This window comes from Carcharhinus amblyrhynchos, chromosome 31 (assembly GCF_965287045.1).
Source record: "Carcharhinus amblyrhynchos chromosome 31, sCarAmb.v2.hapA, whole genome shotgun sequence".
Taxonomy (NCBI): Eukaryota; Metazoa; Chordata; class Chondrichthyes; order Carcharhiniformes; family Carcharhinidae; genus Carcharhinus; species Carcharhinus amblyrhynchos.
This window is the reverse complement of record NC_137354.1, coordinates 785785-812979: the sequence shown is the minus strand read 5'-3', so window position 1 is coordinate 812979 and position 27195 is coordinate 785785. Positions and strand designations below refer to the sequence as shown.

The 27195-nt window shown below is 43.7% G+C and overlaps 1 protein-coding gene across 1 annotated transcript in view; it reads right to left on the bottom strand.

The window, feature by feature from the left end:
• LOC145360575 (wings apart-like protein homolog) overlaps positions 1 to 27195 on the bottom strand; it is a 217520-nt gene that overhangs the window by 33179 nt on the left and 157146 nt on the right. The window lies entirely within an intron of this gene.

Genomic DNA, 27195 nt, shown 5'->3' with positions numbered 1-27195 from the left:
TTTCCCCTTTTTGTGACTCCCTGCTGCTTGTGGTAGGGATAATAGAGGACTGACAATGATCAAAAGCTTACAGGTGTGGCACAGTGGCCCTGGCTAACTCTTGCACAGCATTTAATTTCTCTCTTAAATCTCAATTCCTGCTGTGTTTTTATCGAGAATTACACTCTGTCTCACATTCACAATGCAATAAATTTCTGCATTTTAAAAGAAGAAAAATATTGGCTTGATATGCTGAGAATTTTGACTGATTGGTAACATATATACAAGAACTAAGTCATTTCTCTCACATGGCTCCACAAATCATTCCTCAAAATGGTTCCACAGATCAATGGGTTGAATTAGACTGATCACCTGAACCCTTCAAACATCCAATCCATGCACACAGTGGAGAAAGGAGATAACCTACAAGCCCGGCATTATTGAGAATGATTTACTAAATTATAGGCTAATTGCTGTAATAGACTGAAATTCTGCAGGCATCTGTTTGAATACTGACTTCCTAGTGGAAGCATCAAGTCATCTACACACTAGTCTCAATGCAGCAATGAAACATTAAATGCACTGACTCTCAACAAAGGGCAAAGGCATGCTGATTCAGCAGTCATCTGTCAACAGTCATTGAATGAAATCACATCCTGAGCATTAAAAACCTATAAAACCACAGAGGTGAAGCTATCATGGGTAAAAACAAAAAATCATTGTTCACAAGCTAGGTTTGGAAATTAACGGGCAATCAGACATTATACCAGCAGCAGCCAATGCCATCAGATAAAAATGCCACATTTCAAAATTAGACAAAAATGCATATTCACTTCTACAATGGCCATTAAACTACAAAAGCAATAGTCATGGCACAATGGCTAAAATGTTCCTATAAGATTTTCTGCGTAATCTGGGGCTCAGACAGCTTACTGCCTAAGAATCAGAAACTCTTGCCCTCTCTTTTAAGATATATATCTATCTTAATTCCTGATTATTTTAAAGAGGCTGAATATACTGAAAAAAAGCTAAGTTATCTGTTCAATTTGAGGCTGAAGATGCATTAACAATTTTACTGTTACTGTGAGGAGGCATTTGAGGTGGTGACCATTATAGAAGCCAAACATTACATAATTTTAAAATGCAGCATGTGAAACTATCTGTTTGCTTTCACCTAAAAATTTCCAACTCCAGGTTATTCTATGACATAAAATACACCATTACACATCCCTGCTTTTCATGTTCTCTGTACTTTATTGGGTCTATTGTAGTTTTGTTTTCACAAATTTTCCATTTGTTGATCCTGAATTGACAGACCATTCCACCTGTGGCCAGGTTCAATGATGTGTAACCACTACTTAGTACCAACAGCAATGGTGAACAATGGCCAGAGGTCTCCTGTTGGAAGAGTCCAATGGAACAAAAAAAATTCCCAATTTCCTCACATCTAGGTTTACGATGTTTCCCATCACAGATACCAAGTTGCCATCAAATGAAAAAATCATACTAAAATTAAACTGCCATAACTTGACAGTATGCAAATGAGTTTGTCCTAATTCTTAAGGGCTGAAGTAGTGTAGGACAAGTCAGTAGTGCAATTGCGATGCCTGCTGACCATCAGCCTAATGGTATGTGACAGTTGGCTGCAGAGCAGATGGCAACAATTCCAGATTGAGCACAACACGTGTATCCTGACCTAAAACCCATACTTTTCCTTGAGGTCACAGGTCTAGCCCAGGAAAATGATAAAAGAGAAACAGCAGCACATAAGATATTACTTAATGAGGAAAAGCAAGGATATGCGAGAAGAGAAAAAAGGTAAACAGCACAACCAGTTAAAGGGAGAAGAAAAACTGAAAATTACTGCTGCAATCAGCAAGAAGTTATATCATGTTCAGTAATAGCTAACAATGTCTCTATGCATTGAGAATCACAAAGTTCATAATTACAGTCAATACACCGTTCATCTCCAGACGTACATTTAGTTTTTATTCACAGGTGGAGAATTGGGTGGAAAATGTTAAAACATGTAAACAAAGCACTGCAGTCTGTGAAATCAGTGTATCACAAATCTAATTTCAATATAGAAAGAAGCTCATCCATATCTATGCACAGAATACAGGCCTTTCAGTCATCATGCCTGTGTTGGCTCTTTGAAAGAACTCTCCAATTTGTGTCCTGCTCTTTGCCTGCAATATCCCCCCATCCCCAAGTATTTAACCAATTTCCTTTTAAAAGTTAATATTGAACGTGCTTCCACATAAACAGTGCATTCCAGATCACGACAATGTGTAATTGCCATTTTTTTCATTTTTGCTAATTACCTTAAATTTATGTCCTGTGTCCTCCTATCGGCGGAAACAGTTAATCTCCTTTATCAAAGCCCCTGAATTTTGAATATCTCTAATAAATCTGTAAACCTCTCCTTTCTTTCATCTGGTATCAATGGGTGCTATTCTGGTTGGCGGTTGGTGACTAGTGGAGTGCCACAGGGATCAGTGCTGGGTCCTCAGCTATTTACCATTTATATAGACGATCTGGAGGAGGGGGCTGAGTGTAGGGTGACAAAATTTGCTGATGACACGAAGATGAGTGGAAAAGCAAATTGTGTGGAGGGCGTGGAAAGTCTGCAGAGAGATCTGGATAGGCTGAGTGAGTGGGTGAGGACCTGGCAGATGGAGTATAATGTTAACAAGTGTGAGGTTATCCACTTTGGCAGAAATAATAGGAGGAGGGATTATTATTTAAAAGGTGAAAAGCTGCAGCATGCTACGGTGCAGAGGGACCTGGGGGTCCTTGTGCATGAGTCGCAAAAACCCAGTCTGCAGGTGCAGCAGGTGATCAAGAAGGTAAATGGAATGTTGGCCTTTATAGCGAGGGGGATAGAACATCAAAGTAGGGAGGTCTTGCTGCAACTGTACAGGGTACTGGTGAGGCTGCAGCTGGAGTACTGTGTGCAGTTTTGGTCGCCGCACTTGCGGAAGGATATATTGGCCTTGGAGGGAGTGCAGAGGAGGTTCATTAGGCTGAAAGCGGAGATGAGGGGGTTGGCCTATGAAGGGAGACTAAATAGACTGGGTCTGTACTCATTGAGGGGGGATCTTATAGAGACGTACAAGATAATGAAGGGGATGGATAGGGTAGAGGTAGTGAGATTCTTCCTGCTTAGAAAGGATAGCAGGACTAGAGGACACAGCCTCAAGATAAAGGGGGCGGGGGTCAGTTTAAATCAGAGTTGAGGAGGAACTTCTTCACTCAAAGGGTAGTGAATCTCTGGAATTCTCTGCCCGTTGAACTGGTGGAGGTTACCTCACTGAATATATTTAAGTCACGGGTAGATAGGTTTTTGATAGACAGGGGAATGAAGGGTTATGGGGAGAAAGCGGGAAAGTGGAACTGATCCACTTCAGATCAGCCATGATCTTATTGAATGGCGGGGCAGGCTCAAAGGGCTTGATGGCCTACTCCTGCTCCTATTTCTTATGTTTCTATTACTGTTGTGCAATTTGAAAGTTCAGAGTTTCTGTTGCAGTACAGGTTTATTCTTGTAACTCCAAAGAACGATATCTGGTCTTAAGTGCCAGGCAATGAACACCTCCAGAAGACAACACAACCATCATCCTTCAACATGAACATTGAACCTTGGGTGCTGCTATTGACCAATTGGTGAACAGCGACAGAATATTATGGCAATATTCTTGGGGCAAAGGCTGTTTACACTGATGAATGACTCACCTCTTAACTCCTCAAAGTCTGCCCTCCATCTACAAAGCTAGTCACAAACATGATGGGATATTCATTACTTTCCAAGCGTAATATCTTTCCCCAAGAACAGCAATGGCAGCAGATGCACGCAAACACCATCACCTGCAAGTTCCCCTCCAAGTCACTTGGAACTATGTCGCTGCTCCTTCAATATTTCTGGGACAAAATCCTGATACTCCCTTCCTAATAGCACAGTGGATGTTCCAACAACACATAGGTTGCAGCAGTTCAAGAAAGCATTACACCATCACCTTCTCAGGGGCAACTGTTAAAGTTTAAGTTTTAAAGTTTGTTTGTTAGCGTCACAAGTAGGCTTACATTAACACTGCAATGAAGTTATTGTGAAAATCCCCTAGTTGCCATACTCTGGCACCTGATCGGGTACACTGAGGGAGAATTTACCATGGCCAATGCACCTACCCTAACTGGGAATGAATAAATGCTGCCCAGCCAGCAAGGGCTACACCATGAATGAATTTAAAAAATTGCCTCGATGGATACAGTTCCAGTAAAAAAACTCAACAGCATCCAAGAGCAGCAGTCTCAATATCTACTCCTTCCATCAGTGGCAACAGTTGTACAATCTATAAGATGCATGGCAGTAACTGGGCAACATTTCTTCATCACCCCCATCACCTGTGCCTTCCAGCACCAAAGGATAAGACCCACAGTATCATGCAATGTTAAGCATTACCTTGGACTTTCCTGTGAAACCAAATACCTATCCTGGAATTCCCTGTCTTACACCATGAGGAAGGCATCATCACACAGACTGCAGCAGTTCAAGGAAGGATCCACCCACCAACTTCAAGTAATTTCACAATGGGCAAGAAGTGCCAGCCTTCCCAGCATTGCCACCATATCAAGATTAAATCAAATCTCTGACAAACGAGTACTTCTCTACTGGGAAGGGAAGGCCACTGTCTCCCCTCCGAACACCTCTGGCTACTAAATTGCAAATGAAGAGAGAGTGATGTATACAAGTGCTGCATTTGAAAATTAATCTACAGGAGTAGATGAAGTAACAAAATGTTTGAACAAACACAATCCAGGCACAGAAGGAACATTGAAGAAATTATACTGAGCATGGTGAAATTACTTTTAAAAACTACGAACAAGCAATAAATTTTGAGATTGAGATAATTTCCTAGACATGACATGAATATAATTAACCAATTTACCGGCTCTTGGCTACCTTCCTGACCTGCTGTTCCCCTCTTTGAATATAAATGGCATTGGCACAGCCTATGAAATAGGAAGCACAGGGAGGGTTCACAGTGTCAGATCTGTTCCAGCATCTGTGAGAGCTCCACTTTGCCACTAATCAGATTAGAGACAGAAGCACATTCATAAACAAGCCAATATATTGTGTGCAATACAAAACAAACCAGGAGCATTTTCTATCCCCGGGGGCCTCTGCAAGCAGAAAGAAAAGCTGTGTCAAGCCTAAGATTCTATCCCAGTATGCTTCGCCTTCTTGTATTTATTTCAAAGTCAGAATCCTCTCCTGAGACCATGGCCTTTGTGATAATAAGGCAACATCATTAGCAGCTCATTGAGGGCTCTACAGGGTATAAGGGAAGCACCCAGAGAAAATTAGCTCCTCATAACTGGCATGAAAAATAGCAATATTCAGACTGGGAACAAATTATTTCAGGCTGGAGATCAAATTTACCAAGATATATTGTCTCAGCTTTAACTACTTTCAATGTAATGATCACCAAAATGGCCAATACTCCTGCCTCCCCAAAGCAACTCTTCCAGATCCCACAGGTGACTTACTGAAATAGTGATGATAACAGTAATTTTATGTGCAGTGCAACAAGTCAAACTGATGGCCTCACGCTGAGTTTCTCATCACGCAGTGTTCTCTTATAAAGGGTGCAAAGTAAAATATTTCACTGTCCAACTGCACACAGCCTGGAAGGGCAATGGAAGCAGCCTCGATACATCCAAAGATACAAATTAAGACTGTTAAATCTGCTCCATCATAAGATCACATTCCTGCCCATGCCTGAAAACCTTCGACTCCCTTGTTACTGGTCTCTGCCATAATAGAATTCACTAACCCTGCCTCCACCACTCTCTGGGGAAGAGTTCCAAAGGCTCACAATCTTTGGAAAAAAATGTCTCAACCCCTTAAATGGGAAACCCCTTATTTTTAAGCTGTGCTCCCTAGTTTTTGTCTCTCCTACAAGGGGAAACATTTTCCCCCTCAGGAGCCTATAATGGGTGGCAGTGGTTAGCACTGCTGCCTCATAGCGCCGGGGACCCAGATTAGATTCCCGCTTGAGTCACTGTGGGTGGAGTTTGCTCGTTCTCCTTGTGTTTGCATGGGTTTCCTCCAGGTGCTCTGGTTTCCTCCCAGTCTGAAAGACGTGCTGGTTAGTGCATTGACCTGAAAAGGTGCCAGAGTGTGGCAAGAGGGGACTTTCACAGTAACATCATTGCAATGTTAATAGAAGCCTTACTTGTGACTAATAATAAATAGACTTTAATAATCTTATTACTATTTTCAAAAGAGAACAAGATATGTTATTGAAGGGGAAAATTCTGCAGGGCTAAGGGGAAAGGAAGTGGGACCAGATAGCCAGTGGATCCAAGTGTTTTATTCCAGAGGGTCAGTTGGTGAAGAATGATACTGGAACCAATCCTTACTGTCTTATATTTACAGATTGAAATATTGCAAACATCTGTCTCCTAAGTCAACCATCCCAGTTGTCTCTTTGTGTTCAAGTGAAACCTAAATTAATGCCCTTAATCTGGGTATAATTAAACATAACTGATATCCAATTACCCCAGGAACAAGGGCTAAATAACGTGCTTGTGTTATAAAATTGTATGGTTATCCCTTAGGTTAAGTCTGAGCTCATGTACCAACTGACTCAAGAACAACTTCTTCCTTGCTGCTGTCAGACTTCTGAATGGATTTACCTTGTATTAAGTTAATCTTCTTCTACATCTTAGCTATGACTGTAACACTACATTCTGCACTCTCTCCTTTCCTTCTCCATGATGTGTATATTTTGTCTGTATAGCATGCAAGAAAACTATACTTTTCACTGTATGTTAATACATGTGACAATAATAAATCAAATCAAGGTACATTCATTATTCATAAAATTTTGCAGCATAGAAACAGGCCTTTTGAACCAACTAGTCTGCGCCATTTTTATACGCCGCAAACCTTCACCCAACCAACTTTATCTCACCATCATTGTACCTCTTATTCTTTCCTTTCTCATAGTTATTTAACTTCCCCTTAAATGCATCTGTTACTTGTCTCAAATATTCACCAAGGTATTGAGTTCCACATTCTAATCACCAAATAAAAGATTTCTTTAGAATTGCTGACTAATTTATTGCAAATTATTCCTCCTTTCAGACTCCTCCACAAGTGCTATCATCCTTCTACATTAACCCTATCAAACCCTTTCATAATTTTAAAGATATCTATCAGGTTAACCCACAGCCTTCTTTATCTAGATGGATACAGAACTGGCTTAGTTCTGGAATCATGCGGAGATGCTGGTGTTGGGCTGTGGTAAACACAGTAAGTCGTCTCACAACACCAGGTTAAAGTCCAACAGATTTATTTAGTAGCACAAGCCACTAGCTTTTGGAGCACTGCTCCTTCATCAGGTGAGTGGGATTTCAGTTCACAAACAGGACATAAAAAGACACAAACTCAATTTACAAAACTGAGTTGGGGCAGCACAGTAGCAAAGTGGTTAGCACTGCTGCTTCACAGCTCCAGGGACCTAGGTTCGATTCCTGGCTTGGGTCAGTGTCTGTGTGGAGTTTGCACATTCTCGTGTCTGCGTGGGTTTCCTCCCAAAGATGTGCAGGTTAGGTTGATCGGCCATGCTAAAATTGCCCTTAGTATCCTGAGATGTGTAGGTTAGAGGATTAGAGGGTAAATATGTAGGATTATGGGGGTAGGGCCTGGGTGGAATTGTGGTTGGTGCAGATTTGATGGGCCAAATAGCCTCTTTCTGTGCTGTAGAGTTTCTATGATTTTTAAGATAATGGTTAGGATGCGAGTCTTTACAGGTAATCAAGTCATAAAGGTATAGACAACGTGAGTAGAGAGAGAGTTAAGCACAGGTGAAAGAGACGTGTATTGGCTCCAGACAGGACAGTTAGTGAGATTCTGCAAGCCCAGGCAAGTCGTAGAGGTTACGTGAACCCAAGATCCCGGTTGAAGCTGTCCTCACGTATGCAGAACTTGGTTATCAGTTTTTACTCTGCGTTGTCGTGTGTCATGAAGATTGCCTTCCCGAAGATCAGAGGCTGAATGTCTGTGACCGCTGAAGTGTTGCCCAACAGGAAGAGAACACTCTTGCCTGGTGATTGTCGAGCGATGTTCATTCATCCATTGTCATAGTGTCTGCATGGTCTCCCCAGTGTACCATGCCTTGGGACATCCTTTCCTGTAGCACATCAGGTAGACAACGTTGGCCAATTTGTAGGTGTATGTACCGTGGACCTGGTGGATGGTGTTCTCACGTGAGATGATGACATCCATGTCAATAATCCGGCACGTCTTGCAGAGGTTGCTGTGGCAGAGTTGTGTTGTGTCGTGGTCCCTGTTCCCCTGAAGGCTGGGTAGTTTGCTGCGGACTATGGTCTGTTTGAGGTTGTGCAGTTGTTTGAAGGCAAGAAGAGGGGGTGTGGGGATGGTCTTGGCAAGATTTCGTCTTCACCAATGACATGTTGAAGACTCCAGAGAAGATGTCGTAGCTCCTACACTTTGGGAAAGTACTGGACAACGAAGGGTACTCTGACCACTGTGGCTCATGTTTGTCTTCTGAGGAGGTTGGTGCTGTTTCTTGCTGTGGCACGTCGGAGCGCCATATCCTGTTCTTATGACGGCACCTTTCAGCGTCTGGAGGCATCTGTTGTGATCCTCCTCATCTGGGCAGATCCTGTGTATACGGAGGGCTCGTCTGTAGGGAATGGCTTCTTTAACATGTTTAGGTGGAAGCTGGAGAAGTGGAGCTTCATGAGGTTATCGTGGGCTTGAGGTACAGTGAAGTGCTGTGCTGACCGTCCTTGATGGAGATGTGTGCGTACAAGAATGCAACCAATTCCGGAAAGTAGTCCATGGTGAGCCTGATGATGGGATGGAACTTGTTGAGGTCATCATAGATGTTTCAGTGATTGTTCACCATGAGGCCAAAGGAAGAAAATGTCATCGATGTATCTAGTGTTTACCATCAGTTGAAGGTCCTGTGCGGTGAAGAGGTCTTCTTCGAACTTGTGCATGAAGATGTTGGCATATTGAGGTGTGAATTTGATCTCCATGGCTGTTCCATGTATTTGGTTGAAGAACTGGTTGTTGAAGGTGAAGACATTGTGGTCCAGAATGAAGCGGATGAGTTGTAAAATTGCACCTGGAGATTGGCAGTTTCAACATTGAGTACCGAGGCAGTTGCAGCAATGCCTTTGTTGTGGGGAATGCTGATGTAGAGTGCCGAAGCATCCATTGTGATGAGGACTGCTCATGATTCAACTGCTCTATGTGTGCTGAGTTTCTGTAGGAAGTCCGTAGTGTCGTGACAAAAGCTGTGGGGAGGTTCTTTGTACAATGGGTTTCAGGATGCTCTCGACGTAGCTGGAGAGGTTCTCGCACATGGTCCTATTGCCCAATATGATGGGACGGCATCTCTTTAACCTGTGTTTAACCCTCTCTCCACTCACATTGTCTGTACCTTTAAGGCTTGATTATCTGTAAAGACGCGCATTCCAAGCATTATCTTGTAAATTGAGTTTGTGTCTTTATATGCTCTGTTTGTGAACTGAAATCCCACTTACCTGATGAAGGGGCAGTGCTCTGAAAGCTAGTGGCTTGTGCTACCAAATAAACATGTTGGACTTCAACCTGATGTTGCAAGACTTCTTACTTACTTATAGAAGATATTGTGGTGGAAGGGTGTTTCTCAGAATAGACATCTGTAGCTAGTGGCGCTGTTCAGGGATCAGCGCTGAAACCTCTGTTGTTTGTAGTATATATGTAAATGATTTGGAGCAAAATGTGGAATGGTTTGATGAGTAAGTTTGCAGATGACACGAAGACTGGTGGAGTTGCTCATATTGCCATTGTCAGAGGATACAACAGGATATAGATAAATTGGAGACTTTGGCACAGAAATGGCAGATGGAATTTAATCTGGACAAATGCGAGAAGCAGCATTTTGGAGGATCAACTCTAGTTATGAATTATACTGTAAATGGCAGAACCCTTGGGAACATTAATATACAGAGGGATCTGAGTATGCAGGTCCACAGTTCCCTGAAAGTGGAAACAAAAATAGCTAAGGTGATTAAGAAAGGATTTGATATGCTTGCCTTCATCGGCCAGGGCATTGGGTAAGAGTTGGCAAATCATGTTGCAGCTATATATATCTTGGGTAGGTCTCATTTGGAGTATTGCATGCAGTTCTGGTTGCCACATTGCCAGGAGAACTTGGAAGCTTTGGAAAGAGTGCAAAGAAGGTTCCACTGGCATGTTGCCTGGCCTCGAGAGTGGTAGCCAAGAGGAGACGTTTAATAAACTAGGACAGTTTTCTCTGGAAAGACGGAGGCTGAAGGGTGACCTGACAGAGATCTACAAAATTATGAGAGTGTAGGCAGGGTAGATAATCAGATGATTTTCCCCAGGAAGTGTCAATTATAAGGGGGCACAGATTCAAGTCGAGAGGGGGAGTTTAATGGGTGATGTGTGGGAAGATTTTCAAAGTGGTGGGTGCCTGGAAAGTGTCACCAGAGGTGGTGGTGGAAGCAGACGCTTCAGCAACATTTAAGAGGCATCTAGATGGGTCTATGAATAGGGAGGGAAGAGAGGGATACAGACCAAATAAGGGCAGAAGTTTTTTTTAAGTTTAGTTAGGGCATCATGATCGGCATGGGCTTGGAGTACACTGTGCTGTACTGTTCTTTGTTCTAAGATGGTCTTCTCCTTCCCCAAGGTCCAAGTCTCACATCCACACAAAAGCAAAACCAAAAGCATTAGTCATCTGAGTTTTATCCTGGGTAGCAGTTATCTCTTCTAACTAAACACAGTCCTTAACTATTGTAATCCTTGTTCTCATTTATTTATTCCACCTTCCATTTGTAGATATAGTTCCTAGATACAGGAATTCTTGTTCCAGTTCTAATTCTCTTCCTTCTTTGAATAGATGGATATTTCTTGGTGAATTGGGGATGTGCATCACATGGTTTTTCCCATAGTCATTCTAAAGTTCATTTCCACTGTTACTAGTCAACTAGTTCTTGTAATCCTTCTTCTGTGCTTGCTACAAATGCTTTGTCACCTGCAAATCTAATTGATGTTATCATTCACCTTAGAACATAGAACATAACAGCACAAACAGGCCCTTTGGCCCACAAGTTGTGTTGATCATATCCCCACCTACCAGGCCTATCTATAACCCTCAATCCCATTAAATCCATGTACTCATCCAGAAGTCTCTTAAAGACCCCAATGAGTTCACCTCCACCACCACCGACGGCAGCCGATTCCACTCACTCACCAACCTCTGAGTGAAAAACTTATCCTGACATCTCCTCTGTACCTACTCCCCAGCACCTTAAACCTGTGCCCTCTCGTAGCGACCATTTCAGCCCTGGGAAATAGCCTCCGAGAATCCACCCCATCGATACCTCTCAACATCTTATAAACCTCTATCAGGTCACCTCTCATCCTTCGTCTTGCCAGGGAGAAGAGACCAAGCTCCCTCAACCTATCCTCAATAAGGCATGCCACCCAATCTGGACAACATCCTTGTAAATCTCCTCTGCACCCTTTCAATAGCTTCCACATCTTTCTTGTAATGAGGCAACCAGAACTGCGCACAGTACTCTAAGTGAGGTCTGACCAGGGTCTTATACAGCTGCAGCATTATCTCCCGACCCCTAAACTCAATCCCTCGATTAATGAAGGCTAGTACACCATACGTCTTCTTGACCACATCTTCCACCTGCGAGGCCGATATAAGAGTCCTGTGGACCTGGACCCCAAGGTCCTTCTGATCCTCTACACTGCTAAGAGTCCTATCCTTGATATTATACTCCTTCATCCCATTGGACCTGCCAAAATGGACCACTACACATTTATCCGGGTTGAAGTCTATCTGCCACTTCTCCGCCCAGCCTTGCATCCTATCTACGTCACGCTGCAACTTCTGACATCCCTCCAGACTATCCACAACACCACCAACCTTTGTGTCATTGGCAAACTTACCAACCCATCCCTCCACTTCCTCATCCAGGTCATTTATGAAAATGACAAACAGCAAGGGTCCCACAACAGATCCCTGGGGCACTCCACTGGTGACCGACCTCCATGCAGAAAAAGACCCATCCACAACCATTCTCTGCCTTCTGCAGGCAAGCCAGTTCTGGATCCACAAGGCAACAACCCCTTGGATGCTATGCCCTCTCACTTTCTCAATAAGTCTTGCATGGGGGATCTTATCGAACGCCTTGCTGAAGTCCACATCCACTGCTCTTCCTTCGTCAATGTGTTAGTCACATTTTCAAAGAACTCAATCAGGCTCGTAAGGCATGACCTGCCCTTGACAAAGCCATGCTGACTACTTTTGATCATACTAAACTTCTGTAAACGATCACCATGCTGATCTTAACACCAGATTCTGTCTTCAAACACTTCTTTAATTATTGCTTCTGCAGACATTGAAGACGATTGGTGATAAATACCCTCATCGAGCTCCTCTCCCAATTACACATGGTTCTGATTCCCTGTTCTGTGTCTTCCCATCCATTCCAAGTTACAAATCTCAAAATCTTTGATGCATGGACAATCAGGCTAATGGTGCTCATGTCAGAACGTGTGATTTCAAGAAGAAATTAGATATAGCTCTTGGAGCTAAAGGGATCGAGGGATATGGTGGGAAATCGTGAATCAGGATATTGCATTTGATGATCAGCCATAATCGAACTGAATGGCGGAACAGGCTTGAAAGCTGAATGGCCTACTACTGCTTATATTTCCCACGCTTCTATTTCATTGCCTTCTTTTTTAGGGCAATTATTGCCCGAAGGTTCTTGAATTGGTTTCCATTGTGCATTCACGTTGATGGCATCCTCACCTTTTCTGGCTATCCTTCTGATAAGTAAATATCTTTGCAAAGCTTAATAAACATTGATGTCAAGTTCATTTCCAGTTTTTAAATCAATTCAGTCGGCATTCCACCTATCCAAGCTGCCTTTCCAGTTTTTATTTCATTTCTCACTATAGTATTTTTGGTCCAATGAAATTAATGTCAACATTATTACCCTCTAGCTCAATTTCAGGTTTTCCATTTTTTGCATAGATCATTTTTTGCATAGGCTGTATGATTAATATGTTTTGTCTTTATTCCACAGGTGGAGGTCCACCTCGTGTCAAGCGAGGGGCATGCACACGGCGGGTTGTGCGTGGGCTGCTCTTGGAAGTCCAGGAGTGGCCTAGTACTTCATGTCGGTGTGTGTGCTTGATCCTGGACCGATAGACGGGCTCCACAACAGCTCAGTGACTAGCACTGCTAGCTGTGCAGATACATGGATTTGGGCCTGTGTCTGTGGGAGTTTGCGCATTCTCCCTGTGGTTGCGTGGGTTTCCTCCGGGCGCTCCGGTTTCCTCCCACACCCCAAAGATGTGCTCTTAGGCTAATTGGTTTCCACCAAATTGACACTATTTCTTCCCTGAATCTGACTGAGTAGGGTCCCATTCGTAGACATGCAGGGTAGAATAGGTGTAGGGCGATGCGGCGGCGCGGGCTCGTTGGGCCGAAGGGCCTGTTTCCCGTGCTGGGTTGTTCTTTGTTTCTTTCATCGTTTTCTTATTCCATCAGGATTTGTTAATAAAACACCTTCCATGCACTGTTGCTTTCAGTCCTTTATGCTGAATGTCATTAACTTTCTTTTGCATACATAAGGTCTACCATCCTAGTCAATCCAATTCTTTGAGTAGAACATACTGCTTTTTTAACCATTGATTTTGTGCTTTTCCCTGATTCTCTTAATTTGTTATTCTTTATTTCAGTTTGCCTTCTTCCATATTACTCTTTCTTCCATCTTTTTTAATATTGCAGTCATAATTCAAGGTTTTTTGATACTTTCTCCCTTAAAAAAACCCTATGCTGTTTGCCCTTTCTTCTTCGACAGATTTTCTAATGTTTCCATTGAGCATGCATGTTGATGGTATCCTTATCTTTTCTGGCAGGTGCTTAGTTTTCTTCATTTATAAATTCTTTATTTACTTCTTTCAGCCTCTCCAGGTTCCATTGTTTTCTGCCTATTCCATCTTTGATCATCTTCAGTCAGACAATTCAATTGGGTCCATTTTCATAAGACTATAATCCGAGTCTGCATCAGATCCCAGCAAAGTCTTCGCATTAACATTGCTCCTGTATCTTTGTCTCACCATTATAGTTGTTTAAATCTTCCTACATCACCAAATATTTTTCCATGACTATCTAAACCACTTATTTGAAATGAGTTCTGTCCTTTTGCAAAAAAATCGACCCATTTTGGGCCTCACTCATTTATGTTCCGACATCCACATGGCCTTTCTTCTTTGTCATATCTTCCTTCTTCGACAACACTGCTCCAGTCTTCTGTTACATCACATAGCTCTTTGCACTCTCCTGTGGGATTGGTTTTCCAATTTCATTATACATTTCATCAACTTCCTTGTCTAGATGCTTGTTTGTGACATATCCGAATGTCAACTGGTTGTCTCTTTAGTTTCACATGAGTTTATGCGATTCACATTTCAATTAGTTAACAGCTTGTGTCAAGCATTACCTCCACTTTCTCCTCCTCCTGAATATATCCACATTTTACCACTTGAAGTCACCCTCGCCTGTCCACCATACTTTACGTAATTTCTTCAAGCCTCTCTAGGTTCCACTGTTTTCTGTACAATTCCATATCTTAGAATTTCTTCCATAATACAGTTCATAAAATCCTACAATGCAGAAGGAGGCCATTCGGCCCCATCAAGTCTGCACCAACTCTCCAACATAGCAGCCCATGCAGGCCCCCCTCCCCCCCATCCCCGTAACCCTGCGCATTTACCCCACTAATCCCCTTAACCTACCTATCCTGGGACACTAAGGGGCAATTTAGCAATGCCAATCCACCTAACCTACATATCTTTTGAATGTAGGAGGAAACTAGAGAATCCGAAGGTAACTCACACAGACATGGAGAGAATGTGCAAACAGCACAGTCACCGAAGGCCAAAATTAAACCTGGGCCCCAACTCTGAGGCAGCACTGCTAACCATTGTGCCACCCGTTAGTTGCATAACAACTGTCAGGCCCTGTATTCTTAATGCATCTGAACACATTTATATTTCTCCACAATTGACAGCTGTCCCTTCAGCTGCCTAGGCCTCAAGCTCTAGAATGCCCTCCCCAAGCCACATTACAACTCTCCTCTTTTACAAGGCCCGTTAAAACATCCTTAGCCAAGCTTTTGTCCATCTGCCCTGATGTTGCTTTAAATAGTTCGGTGACAAAATTAGTTTTTATAACACTACTGTGAAGCTTCTTGGGATGTTTTATATTAAAGACACTATCTAAATACACTTATTTTAATGCAATTATCACTGCTTTTGTTTAATATGTTAAACTAGTTCAGACCTCCTTGTCCCAGAGAAATACATCAGAAAATTCAGTGCATTTCTGAGCTGGGTTTTATTCTGCAATTGGATGGAGTGCCATTCAGTGGTTACGTGTAGAAAACTGGCAGAACTGATACAAAATACATAGCTCACTTGGCTCAAACTGCACCACCTTTTGGTCAAAGCTAGGCAACCAGCAGAGGTTTCCCTTTGCAGAGAGCTGGCGGAGGAGGGGCAGACTGAGAGGAAGAAGACTGAGCATTAAGAAAAACACTGAACATTAGCCAAAAAGTGATTGCACATCTGCAGCAAGAACTGAGCATGCTGGCTATTAATACAGGTGTCAGACCAAAAGGAACTAGGCAATCAGAAACTAAGTGTTCTTCTGTAACTACATTCTCAATGACTGGGATTAGGTATCAGAGACCAGTGATGTAAAGCAATGGACATATTATGTTTCAATGCAGCTGAGTCAATTCAAACCTGCTGATGCCAGTTAGGATCAGGCAGCTGTCTGCATCTATCAGAGAATTGCTGGCAGCAGAAATATCCCCCATTTGCAAAAGTCACAGCAACGCACAGCAGGCAGGGTCAACAGACAGCTCTAACAGTACTTCAGCAAGAACAGTTCAGACAGCTACTCAGCAGTCAACTCTTTCACAGAAGACTTCAAACTGGAGAGTTAAACAGTGAATAGTGAGGGGGAAAAAATTGAAATTAAGAATATCTAGACCTCATGCTTGCATTAGTGAAATTTCTTACTCCATTGTAACACGTATCGGATCAATTCGGGAGAAGCAAATTCACTCAACTACGATTGAAAATTTAGCAGAGGAAGGCTGAGCAGACAAATGGATGACAGTCTCCAAACAAAGAACAATACAGCACAGGAACAGGCTCTTTGGCCCACAAGCCTGGATCAACACATGGTTTTGATCCTCTGTTTGCCTCCCATTCATGTATCTATCAAGATACACCTTGAACATTGCTAACATGCCTGCTTCCAAACCTCCACTAGCAGTGTGATCCAGGCACCCACCACTTTGTGTGAAAAACTTTCCCTGCATGTCTCCCCTAAACTTAACCCCTCTCACCTTAAACCTGTGCCCTTTTGCAGTTGACTTTTCCACTTTGGGAACAAGCATCTGACTGTCCACCCTATCTACACGCCTCAATTTTGTAGACCTCTATCAGGTGCAGTTTTGGGTGCCGTACTTACGCAAGGATATTTTGGCCTTGGAGGGAGTGCAGAGGAGGTTTACTAGGCTGATGCCGGAGTTGAGGGGGTTGAGCTATGAGGAGAGGCTGAATAAACTAGGCTTGTACTCGTTAGAGTTTAGAAGAATGAGGGGAGATCTCATTGAGACGTATAAGATGATGAATGGGATGGATAGGATAGAGGTGGAGAGACTCTTCCCGCTCAGAAAGGACAGTAGGACTAGGGGGCATAGCCTCAAGATAAAGGGGGGGGCGGTTTAGAACAGAGTTGAGGAGGAACTTCTTCACTCAAAGGGTGGTGAATCTCTGGAATTCTCTGCCCGTTGAAGTGGTGGAGGCTGCCTCGCTAAATATTTTTAAGACGCGGGTTGATGGGTTTTTGATGAGAGGGGGGATTAAGGGTTATGGGGAGAGGGCGGGAATGTGGAACTGAGCCACGACAGATCAGCCATGATCTTATTGAATGGCGGGGCAGGCTCGAAGGGCTAGTTGGCCTACTCCTGCTCCTATTTCTTATGTTCTAGGTCGCCCCCTCAGCCTCCGTCTTTCCAGTAAGAATTCAAGTTTATCCAACCTCTCCTCATACTTAAAACTCTCTAGTCCAAGCAACACCTGGTAAACATTTTCTGCACTCTCTCCAAAGCCTCGCGAACTTCTGGTAGCACGGGACCAGAATTGGACACAGTATTCCAAATGTGGCCTAACCAACGTTCTATACACCTGTAACATAACTTGCCAACTTTTATACTTGAATGGCAAGTGTGCGATATGCCTTTTTGACCATCTTATCCACCTGTGTTGCCACTTTCTGGGATCCATGGACCTGTATGCCCGATCCCTTTATAGAACAAAGGGCAACACAGCACAGGAAACAGGTTCTTTGGCCCTCCAAGCCCACGCTGCCCATTTTAACACTAAGTGAGTGCCTCATTCCAATCCTTCTTCTACCTAACACTTTTGTCTACATCTCAGGATCTCCACAATAAAGGGGTGCAAATTTAGAGGATTATATGTGCGCCAGATTAAGGGAGATCCAATTTAGGGACAATTTATTAACACCAATCAGCCTGAAAGCATGTTTTTGGAGTGTGGGAGGAAACTGGAGCACCCGGAGAAAACCCACGCAAGCACGGGGAGAATGTGCAAACTCCCACAAACACCGACCCAAGCCGGAGATCCGACCCGGGTCCCTGTAACTGCACAGCAAACAGTGATGGTCACTGAGCTGTTGTGTCGCCCGTCAATTCGTCCAGTTTAAGTGTACACTAACGACGTGAAGCACTAGGCAACTCTCGAAGCAACATCCAAGAGCAGCCCTCGCACGACCCACCGCGTGTATCCCCCTTGTCGGCCAACAAGGCGGACCGAATCGCCTGTGGATGTATAAAAAGAGACATCAATAAACATACAACAGCCTATACAGACATTCACAGAAGATCCCCAGTAGCTCCAACATAAGAGACAGGTGAGCCATAAAATATGCTGGACAGCCCATAGGAATCTGTTGATTCCCAGGAATGCCCTGAGGCTCTTGATCCTTAACTAGAACATTCTTTTGTATCCCTCCATTTCTAGTCTGCATGTGCCTATCTAGGTTAGCCTTAAACAACTCGAGCATGCCTGCCTCCACCACCCTACTTGGCAGTGCACTCCAGACCCCCACAACCCTCTGTGTGAAAATCCTCCCTCTAACATCTGAATTATACCTCGCCCCTCTCACCTTAAGCCCATGACCCCTTGTGGTTTTCTCATCCAACCTGGGAAAAAGCTTCCCACTGTTCACCCTATCTATACCCTTCATGATCTTATACACCTCTATTAGGTCTCCCCTCATTCTCCATCTTTCCAAGGAGAACAACCCCAATTTGCCCAATCTCTCCTCATAGCTGACCTTCCATACCAGGCAGCATCCTGGTAAACCTCTGCACTCTCTCCAAGGCCTCCACGTCCTTCCAGTAGTGCGGCGACCAGAACTGGGTGCAGTACTCCAAATGTGGTCTAACCAACTTTCTATACAACTGTAACACTAGACGCCAGCTTTTATACTCTATACCCCTTCCTATAAAGGTAAGCATACCATATGCCTTCTTCACCACCTTTACTGCCACCTTCAAGGACTTGTGAACTTGCACACCTAGGTCCCTCTGTTTCTATACTCTTAATGGTCCTACCATTTATTGTATAACTCCCCCCTACATTATTTCTTCCAAAATGCATCACCTCGCATTTATCTGGATTAAATTCCATCTGCCATTTCACCGCCCAATTTACCAGCCTATCTATATCAAAGAACAAAGAATAACCCAGCACGGGAAACAGGCCCTTCGGCCCAACGAGCCCGCGCCGCCGCATCACCCTACACCTATTCTACCCTGCATGTCTACGAATGGGACCCTACTCAGTCAGATTCAGGGAAGAAATAGTGTCAATTTGGTAAAAACCGATTAGCCTAAGAGCACATCTTTGGGGTGTGGGAGGAAACCGGAGCGCCCGGAGGAAACCCACGCAACCACAGGGAGAATGCGTAAACTCTCACAGACACAGGCCCAAATCCATGTGTCTGCACAGCCAGCAGTGCTAGTCACTGAGCTGTTGCGGCACCCGTCTACCGGTCCAGGATCAAGCACACACACCGACATGAAGTACTAGGCCACTCCTGGACTTCCAAGAGCAGCCCACAAACGACCCGCCGTGTGCATGCCCCTCGCTTGACACGAGGTGGACCTCCACCTGTGGAATAAAGACAAAAAATATTAATCATACAGCCTGCCCTTCCGGTGTCTCCCGAGGTTTAACCCTATTTAATAGCCCCTACCATATCCCTCCATTCTCGTTTCACTCATGTGCCTATCTAACTGCATCTTAAACGAGTCCAACGTTCCTGCCTCCACCACCCTACTCGGTAGCGCATTCCAGACCCCCACAACTCTCTGCGTAAAGAACCTTCTTCTCACCTCCAAATTATACCTCCCCCCCCCCACTCTTAAATGACGACCTCTCGTGTTCGTACCCAGTCTAGGGAGCAGTCTCTCACTATTAACTCTATCTATTCCCTTCAGTATCTTATATACTTCTATCATGTCCCCTCTCAATCTCCGTCTTTCCAAGGAGAATAGCCCCAGTTTCTTCAATCTCTCCTCGTAACCCAGTCCCCCCATGCCAGGCAACATCCTGGTAAACCTCCTCTGCACCCTTTCCAGAGACTCCACGTCCTTCCGGTAGTAAGGTGACCAGAACTGGACGCAGTACTCCAAATGCGGTCTAACCAACGTTCTGTACAACTGAAGCATTAGACGGCAGCTTTTATACTCTATGCCCCTTCCTATAAAGGCTAACATTCCATAAGCCTTCCTAACAACGTTCTCCACTTGTGACGCAACCTTCATGGATTTGTGAACCTGCACTCCCAGGTCCCTCTGTATGTCTATACTCCTAACCGGCCTACCTTTTATCACATAGCTCCTCTCTGCATTATTCCGTCCAAAATGCATCACCTCGCATTTGTCAGGATTAAATGCCATCTGCCACCTATCTGCCCACTGCACCAACCTATCTATATCCTGTTGTATCACCTGACAATCCAGTTCCGTACCCGCCAACCCTGCCATCTTGGTGTCATCAGCAAACTTGCTGATCACACCACCTACGCCCTCTTCCAAGTCATTTATGTAGACTACAAAGAGGAGAGGTCCCAGTACTGAGCCCTGCGGCACACCACTGGTCACTGGCCTCCAGCCCGACAAGGTCCCCTCCACAACTACCCTCTGTCTCCTATTTCCCAGCCAGTTCTCAATCCACCTAGCTACCTGGCCTCGTATCCCATGCGCCTTAACCTTTTCTACCAGCCTACCGTGAGGGACTTTGTCAAACGCCTTACTGAAATCCATATAGATGACAACAATATCCTGCTGTATCGTCCGACGCTGTTCATTACTATCAGCAAGTCCAGCCATCTTCATGTCATCTGCAAACTTGCTGATCACACCAGTTACTCCCTCTTCCAAATCATTTATATATTACAAATAGCAGAGTTCCCAGTAGAGCCCTGCAGAACACCACTAGTCACAGACCTCCAGCTAGAAAAAGACCCTTCCACTGCTACCCTCTGTCTCCTGTTGCCAAGCCAGTTCTCCACCCATCTAGCCACCTGTCCTTGTATCCCGTGAGCCTTAACGTTTCTCACCAACCTACCATGAGGGACTTTGTCAAATGCCTTACTGAAATCCATGTAGACGACATCCACGGCTTGCCCCTTGTCAACCGTTTTTGTCACCTCCTCAAAAAATTCTACCAGATTTGTAAGGCACGACCTCCCCTTTACAAAGCCATGTTGCCTGTCACTAATCAGATTGCTATGTTCTAAATACGTATACATCCTATCTCTAAGAATCCCCTCTAATAACTTCCCTACCACTGACGTCAAGCTCACCAGCCTATTACCACCCAGGTGATCCCTACTACCCTTTTTAAACAACGGTATCACACTCGCTATCCTCCAATCCTCTGGGACCTCACTGTGTCCAAAGAAGAGACAAAGATGTCAATGCTCCCAAGGATTCTGCCATTTACTTTATAATTTGCACCTGAATTTGATCTTCCAAATGCATCTCGATACATTTATCTGGATTAAACGCCATCTGCCATTTCTTTGCCCAAGCTTGCAATCTATATCCCAATAATTACAGATCCCCATTCTGAAAAGGACCCTTCCATTACTACTCTGTTTTCTACAACCATCTTGCCAGCACACCCTGTATCCCATGAGACTTTACCTTTTGTACCAGCCATGATGGCCCTTGTCAAATGCCTTACTAAAGTTAAGTAGACTACATCCACTGCCTTTCCCTCAATCATTCTTGTCATCTCAAAAAGACTTAAATCAAGTTGGTGAGACATAAGCTACCCTACACCAAACCACGCTGCCTATCAAGTCCATTCACTTCCAAATGTGAATAAATCCTGTCTCTCAGTATCTTCTCCAACAGATTCCCCACCACTGATGTCGGGCTCACCATTCCGTAATTATCTGGATTATCTGTTTCCCCTCTTAAACAAAGGAACAACACTAGTCATTCTCCAGTCCTCTGGAACCTCGCCTGTGGCCAAAGAGGATGCAAAGATATCTGTTAAGGCACCACTTGCTTTCTCACTTGCTTTCCACAGTATCCTGGGATAGATCCCCAGCCAGCCCTGGGAACTCATCCAGCCTAATGCATTTTGAGACAGCCAATACTTCCACCTTCATATTATTGATCTTAATGCTGTCTCCACTCACATTATCTGCACATTTAAGACTTGAATAACAGATGAACTGTGAAGACTCGCATTCTAATCAGTATTCTGTAAACTGTGTGTACCTTTATATGCCCTGTTTCTGGTCAGAACTTTCCACTCACCTGATGAAGGAACAGCATTCTGAAAGCTTGTGGCGTTTACTATCAAATAAACCTGTTGGACTTGAACCTGGTGTTGAGACTTCTTACTGTGTTTAACCCAGTCCAACACCAGCATCTCCACATTGGGAGTATTGAGCCCATTGAGATGTTGACTATACCATTTAATATACTAAATGCTCCAGGATAAAGGAGGTCCAGCACATGCAAGCTACCAGTCTCTGGGTTACTCCCTCCTGTACCACAAGACAGTGAGCACGTTACAAAGTCTCACAATAGCAGGTTAAAGTCCAACAAGTTTATTCGGAATCACTATGAAAACTTTTAAGTTTTCGGAGCGCTGCTCCTTCATCAGGTGAGTGGAGAGGTGGGTTCACAAACACGGCACATATAGGCAGATGGACTTCAACCTGGTATTGACAGACTTCTCACTGTGTCCACGCAAGTCCAATGCCAGCATCTCCACATCATCACAAGACAGAGTGTATAGGAATAGTAGAATAAGACAGGTTAACACATGGCCGAGGGAATGGTCCAGCAGGGAGACAATGCGACCAGTTCTGGGCAGGAGTTGAAGGTGGATGGACATCTCAGAACAAGACCTGCGCTGTGGTTGAGGGTCTAAAGCAGTGATGGACAATCTGTGGCCCATGAGGTATTTTGTTGTCCATTACCCAGCTCAAGGTTGCCACGTTCAGTTGATTTCCAGCCATGTGGTTTTTTCCCCCTACCGGTACAACTGAAGTGATATGCATGTAAAGTAAGGACAAGTAAAGGGAGGTGTATACTGATTGCACACAACATTGACTGTAAGTGTTGTGTGCTCCTACTGTGGCCAAAGTGTAAATAATAACTTTGCTCTTACCATTTAAAGTTGATGATAGTGTTTAATCTATAAATGATTAAGCATTTTCTATAATTCGTCATGAAATATTTAGAGTGTATTAAATGTATTCAATCTTATTTATGGAATCATGGTTCGTGAACAAGCCTGATTTCAATTTTGCAGCCCCCTGAAATGAAGGAAGGCCACTCATTTGACCCATTCACTAGCCTAGGTTGCCCATCACTGGTCTAAACTAATTTGACACAACAGCAAAAAGGAGGATTTTGACAAACAAAAGGTTCAGAGTACAGGAGAAAACCAAGTTGATTATAGCAGGCAGAGAGGAAATCCAGAAAAATGAGGGGCAAAGAGACAGTATGAGAACAAATCAGTGGCTGACATAAAAGGGAACTCAAAAGTCCTTTATGAACGCAAACAGTTGTAGTCAAAGGAAAGAGAGGGCTGACTGCAGAACAAAAAGGAGCTATTCTTGTCAAGGCAAAGGACATGGCTGAGGTACAAAATGAGCTCTGCATCTTTTCACTCATGAGTAGGATGCTACCAACATAGCTATAAAAGAGGGAGGCAGTAGTCATATAGAGCAGAATAAAAATAGAAGTACTACTTATAAGGTCGGCAGTGCTGAAAATAGAATTACCCGGTCAGGATAGAATGCTCCTGAAGTTACTGTGGGAGCTAACAAGGAAACTAGAGGATCTCTGGTCACACTCTTCCTTGAATATGGTGTTAGTCCAGAGGAATGGAGGTTTACAGACGTTAGACAACAGTTTTAAAAAAGGTAACTATAAGTGCAATGTCAGTAGTGGGAAAACTGAGACACAACCATCTGGTGAAAACTTAATTCTGATGTCGGAATGCCGGCATTGGACTGGCGTAAACACAGTAAAAAGTCTGACAACACCAGGTTTTAGTCCAACTGTTTTATTTGATAATACAAGCTTTCGAGGGGACTGCCTCTTCGTCAGGTGAATGGAGAGTTCTGGCCTCAGACAGAGCATATAAATCAGTAATCTCTAAACTGTCTGTGCTTTATATGCTCTGTCTGAGGCCAGAACTCTCCATTCACCTGACGAAGAGGCAGTCCCCTCGAAAGCTTGTGAGTATTATCAAATAAAACGGTTGGACTAAAACCTGGTGTTGTCAGACTTTTTACTGTGAAAACTTAATTGCCATCTGAAAAATATGGCTGTTAAATGAAAGTTAGCCTGGATGTATTAAAAGCAAAGACTAACTCGACAGAATTCTTCAATAAAGTTTTAGAGGGGGTTATTGATGCATATGCACTTTCAAAAAGTATTTGACAAAGTAACACAAGAAACTTGTTAGCAAAATTAAAGCCCAATGGGATTAAACACCTGGATGCACAACTGGCTAAGGGACAGAAAACAAAGTGGTGGACAGTTATCTTTTGCTGGTGGCAAGTATACACTGGTGAACCTGATGACCTGAGTGCATAGGGCATAATTTTGAAGTTTGCCGATAAAATGAAACTCAGAAATTAAGCAAAAAGTGTGGAGGATGGTAACAGACATCAAGAGGACAGAGACTGGTAAGATGGACAGACAAAAAGAGACGAAATTCAGCAGAGAAGGCTGAAGTGATATTTTGGTAGGAAGAATGAGAAGCAATATAAACTAAATATCAATTTAAAGAGAGTATAGGAACCAATGTGTGTATTTTTGAAGGTAGCAGAACAAGTTGAGAAGGTTGTTAAATATCTTCTGGGATTCTTGCATGTCAGCTGTGCTCAAATGGCAGTGTACTTGTTGTTGGATCACAAAGTCCTGAGTTCAAGTCCCACTCCAGGACCGGAGCATTTAAAAAAAAAAATCAAGGCTGACACTTGTGCGCAGTAGGGGAATGCTACATTGATGGCGATGCCATCTTTGATGGGCATATAGGATTGCATGGCATTATTCTGAGCAGGAATTAACCCATTGTCCTGACCACTGCTCAGCCCTCACTAAACATCACAAAATCTTAATCACTGGCACACAGCTGTTTGTTAGGTCCTGCTGTGCACAAATTGGCTGCTGCATTTTCTGTAACAGTGAAGACACTTCAAAAGTAGTTAATTGTCTGTAAAGCACCTCAAGACATCCGGATGGCATAAAAAGTACAAAAGAGAAACAATTTTTTTTGGTAAATAAACGCATGAAAAGAGAATTATGTTAAACATTCATAAATACTGGGTTGGCCTCAGCTGAAGAATAGTAATCAGTTCTGGGCACCACACTGAAGGATGTAAAGGTCTCAGAGTGCAGAAGAGATTTACGAGAATGGCATCAGTGATAAGTACTCTGAAGAGACTGAAGAAGCTAGGATTGCTGTTCTTGGAGAACATTAAGAGGAAATGTGATTAACGTGTTCAAAATAATGAGGAGTTTTATATAGTAAATACGACACTACATCCAATGGCAGAAGGCTCAGTAATCAGAAAGTACAGATTTACAATAACTAGTGAAAGAGCCAGAAGCGTTAAGCAAACTTAAAAAAAAGTGAGTTATGATTATCTAGAACACAGAACATAGAAAAACTACAGCACAAACAGGCCATTCGGCCCACAAGTTGTGCTGAACATATCTCTACCTACTAGGCTTACCTATAATCCTCGATCTTACTAAGTCCCATGTATTCATCCAAAAGTCTCTTAAAAGACCCTATCGAACCTGCCTCCACCACCACCACCACCCTCCACGCACCCGCCACCCTCGAGTGAAAAACTTATCCCTGACGTCTCCTCTGTACCTACTCCCCAGCACCCTAAACCTGTGTCCTCTTGTCGCAGCCATTTCAGCCCTGGGAAAAAGCCTCTGAGAATCCACTCGATCAATATCTCTCAACATCTTATACACGTCTATCAGATCACCTCTCATCCTTCGTCTCTCAACCTATCTTCATAAGGCATGCCACCCAATCCAGGCAACATCCTTGTAAATCTCCTCTGCACCCTTTCAATGGCTTCCACATCCTTCCTGTAATGAGGCGACCAGAACTGAGCACAGTTCTCCAAGTGGGGTCTGACCAGGGTCCTATAAAGCTGCAGCATTACCTCCCAACTCCTAAACTCAGTTCCTCGATTGACGAAGGCCAGTACACCATACGCCTTCTTAACCACATCCTCTACCTGTGAAGCTGATTTGAGAGTCCTGTGAACCCGGACCCCAAAATCCTTCTGATCTTCCACACTGCTAAGAGCCTTACCCTTAATATTATATTCCTTCATCCCATTTGACCTGCCAAAATGAACCACCACTTATCCGGGTTGAAGTCCATCTGCCACTTTTCCACCCAGTCTTGCATCCTATCAATGTCTCCTTGCAACTTCTGACATCCCTCCAAACTATCCACAATGTCTCCAACCTTTGTGTCATCAGCAAACTTACCAACCCATCCCTCCACTTCCTCGTCTGGTCATTTATAAAAATGACAAACAGCAAGGGTCCCAGGGACAATCCACTGGTGACCAACCTCCATGCAGAAAAAGACCCATCTACAACCACTCTTTGCCTTCTGTGGGCAAGCCAGTTCTGGATCCACAAAGCAATGTCCCCTTGGATCCCATGCCCCCTCACTTTCTCAATAAGTCTTGCATGGGGGACCTTATCGAACGCCTTGCTGAAGTCCACATAAACCACATCTACCGCTCTTCCTTTGTCAATGTGCTTAGTCACATCTTCAAAAAACTGAACCAGGCTCGGAAGGCACGATCTGCCTTTGACAAAGCCGTGCTGACTATTCTTGATCATATTATACCTCTCCAAATGTTCATAAATCCTGCCTCTCAGAATCTTGTCCATCAACTTACCAATCACTGAGGTTAGACTCACCAGTCTATAATTTCCTATGCTATTTCTACTCCCTTTCTGGAATAGAGGAACCACGTCCGCAATCCTCCGGAACCTCTCCCGTCTCCATCGATGATGCAGAGATCATCACCAGAGGCTCTGTGATCTCTTCCCTCGCCTCCCACAGTAACCTGGGGTACATCCCATCTGCTCCCGGTGGCTTATCTAACTTGATGCTTTTCAAAAGCTCCAACACATCCTCTTTCTTAATGTCAACATACTCAAGCTTTTCAGTCTGCCTCAAGCCTGCACTACAACTACCAACATCCTTTTCCACCATGAATACTGAAGTAAAGTATTCATTGAGCATCTCTGCTATTTCTACCAGGTCTATACAAACGTTCCCACTGTCACATTTGATAGGTCCTATTCCTTCACATCTCATCCTTTTGCTCTTCACATACTTGTAGAACGCCTTGGGGTTTTCCTTAATCTTACCTGCCAAGGCCTTCTCATGACCCCTTCTGGCTCTCCTAATTTCCTTCCGACAAGTCTATTACTCCTCTAGAT